General features: G+C 40.6%; 1 pseudogene; it reads left to right on the top strand.

Annotated features, from left to right (window-relative positions):
- Positions 1-1,373: 1,373 nt before the first annotated feature.
- Positions 1,374-1,489, top strand: LOC135982708 (U6 spliceosomal RNA; annotated as a pseudogene).
- Positions 1,490-3,022: the final 1,533 nt, after the last annotated feature.

The following is a 3,022-nucleotide window of genomic DNA, read 5'->3' on the forward strand; positions in this document are numbered from 1 at the left end:
AAAAGCAAAGCCAGAAGTATGCATAGTGGCCAAGACAGATTCCTGGGCCACCCTGTAGGGTTAAATAGTATGTGTGGGCTAATCATAAGGCCACAGAGTGCTGTCACTGTGGTGCCTTTGGGTGGTACATCCTGTGGTGCCTAATTTCCACAGTGCTCCTTAGAGACAACTTAGTCTAGCTGCCCGGTAGTCATGTGGTAGTCATCAGCTACCCCAGGCTCTGCAGACATGGGTTTCTAGTCCCATGGATCCTTAGGCCCAACTTGCTTATGACAAAATGGGTTTTCTTGAGGAAAAGAGGATAATTTAACAACAACAATAACAACAAAAATAGCAAAAAACAACCCACAGAATTTAACCTCAAAGGACCCAGACATAAGTCACAGCAGTAACAGTATAAATATTAGGATTTGGAAGGAAATAGTTTGGTATTATAGTATTGGGAGAATGCCATAATTATTTGGATGTGAGAAGCAAAATACTTTCCCTAAATTCACCTCTGAGTCGCCTTGAACTCTCTTAGGTTTTCCACTCTCCTGGGAGTCTGATATAAAATGTATTGGTCCATGTTACTCTTATCCTGTGTTGTTTTTCTGACCAGAGAGTGCAAAAATGGAGTTATGGGGTATCCAAGTTTACCATCACTCGTTAATGATGGAGTTTCCAGTCAAGTTTGATGGATGAATTACATTCAACTTATTGTGGGGCCGGAGGAGATAGCAAGGATTAAAGACTGCAGACCTTCACAAAGAGTTGTTTAAAGTGATACTGGCTTGTGCATAACTAATCACATTCCCTCATCCTCGCTGGAGATTTTGTCCACTGGTGTGCAGAATGTCACGCTGACAAACAAAGATGCAACTCCTGAGGTGCAGGCAAGACAATTTCATGCAGAACCCATTGAATGCAAAGGTAACCACCGCCCAATGCCTGGGCTGTGCAGCGCAGCAGTGACAAAGCTTGATTGCCAATGCCACTGCAAACTAAAACAGAAAGTGGTTGCCCCACTGAAGTCCATAAGCCATAACAGTTACAGAAGTGTGCCTTCTCCTATACAAAGTGTGCCTTCTCCTAAACCAGCTTCTGCTTGTACTAAGGAGTCTGATCCACCCCAACAATGGACTGCTTTTTGTCTGGTCCAACTCTTTGACTTATCTGGCTGGGATGGCCCTACAAGGAGTTAGACATCTGCCAGCATAGCTCTCAAGGTCACTGTCTCTCAAGGTCAAGTCTTCCCACCACATCAAGGGGCACCCCCCCCCAGGGAAAGATCCCTGGATGACTTGCATTCCAAATTTACTCAATTTACAAGAACCCAAATATAGATTTATACTCCAAGATATATTCAGGGCTGGAAGTTAGGAAGAAATACCTTTTACTTCAGAACACATGACTGAGAGTCAGAACGATACAGAGAAGATTAGCATGGCCCCTGCGCAAGGATGACACGCAAATTCGTGAAGCCATTTTTACAAAGTCACTTTTTTTTCAGAGTATCTTTGTTCTGCTCCTAAAAACCTGTACTAGAGAGGCCTCTTCTGTCTGACTCTCTATGTTCTAAGGGGTAGAGATTAAAGGAGTAGTGAGGGTGTAATATCATACATTTACATTTTTATCTCTCCTGGAGCGAAGGAGGCAACCTGCCTGTAGCAAACATGCCTATGTTTTGTATGGCTTTTTTAGCTTTTAAAGTCAAGGGACAGCCACTTTCCAGGCTGAAAGAGCTCTATTCAGCCCCTTTAAATACTCAGTAAGAAACCAGAGTTTTGTCTGTTAACTATGTCACATTGTTACCACATTTGATGACATGTGCAATGCCATGACTTACCGAGAGTGTGAAAAGTCATCTCTCAGCCAAAAATGTGATGCAGCATAGGCTGCTTCTGCCACTGCTGCTTTTACCTTTTTTGTAATTGATTTTGCTGTATCAGTGACACACTTATGTTCCTTTCCATACAGCTTCTCTCAGAGTCATGTTATGACCAGTTGGTGCACTGCAATGAACCCTTTGTCCTTGAAAGAATAAGGAGTTATGCTGCTAAATGCTCTCCTTTAGCATACTGGCCTCAATTTTGCATGTACTTACACAAATGCAGCGCTCAGTGACAGCAAGGACAGAATTTTGCTCACTGTTCTTTATTATTATTATTTATTTCTTTTCTCCTCCAAGATCAATATTTGTAATACTTCAAAGCTAAAAGACAAACCATGGCCAGGATTTTCAAAACTGCCTAAAGGAACTGGAGGCCCTGTTCACTGTAGGCATCCAAGTCCCCTAAGTAGCTTCAGAAAAGTCAGCCTTAAGCTTAGTGAAAAAGATAACCAGCTACAGAATGCACAGGTATTTCCTAAAGAGTTATGGAATGGTTTTATACCTTTGTCAATGTGAGAAAGTGAAATGTCTTCCTTTGTTGAGATTAGAGAATGGTTCAATGGGAGGGCCTTATTCTGCTCCCTTTAAAGTTAATAGGAACACTTAAATTGACTTTAATTGGAGAAAGAATTATCTTTATATCATAATGGAAGAATGGCAACAAAACAGCTTAAGATGAAGCAGTGTGAAACGTAGGTAACATTATCAGCATTACTGGAAAAACCCAGTTCTACCTGGAGAGGATAGCAGTTTTAATACAGCATTGTAATAAATATGTCATACTTCACATAGTTGAGAAGATAGATTGGTCAATAATTATATGTCACTTTAAAGATGTAGATCACTGGGTACCCAGTACTTTTGTTGTTATTATTCATGACACTTAGTACCATTACATCTTTCATAGTTAAGTCAGTCTGGCTTTTATAAGTCTTTCCCACACTGCTGACCATTGGGGTTTGGGTTTTTTTCTGCTGCCTTACTTTTTCTTCTAGTTATTTCAAACCTAATGGGAAAAGTCCAGTTACTAGTTAGTGGACTAGTATCCTGTCATTATTAGTATGCCATTTTCTGTGTTTGATTGAATTTGCAATTTTGGGGAAAATCTGTTAATAAGAAATCCCAAAGATGAAAACATATATGCTGTAG

This window comes from Chrysemys picta, chromosome 3 (assembly GCF_011386835.1).
Source record: "Chrysemys picta bellii isolate R12L10 chromosome 3, ASM1138683v2, whole genome shotgun sequence".
Classification (NCBI taxonomy): domain Eukaryota; kingdom Metazoa; phylum Chordata; order Testudines; family Emydidae; genus Chrysemys; species Chrysemys picta.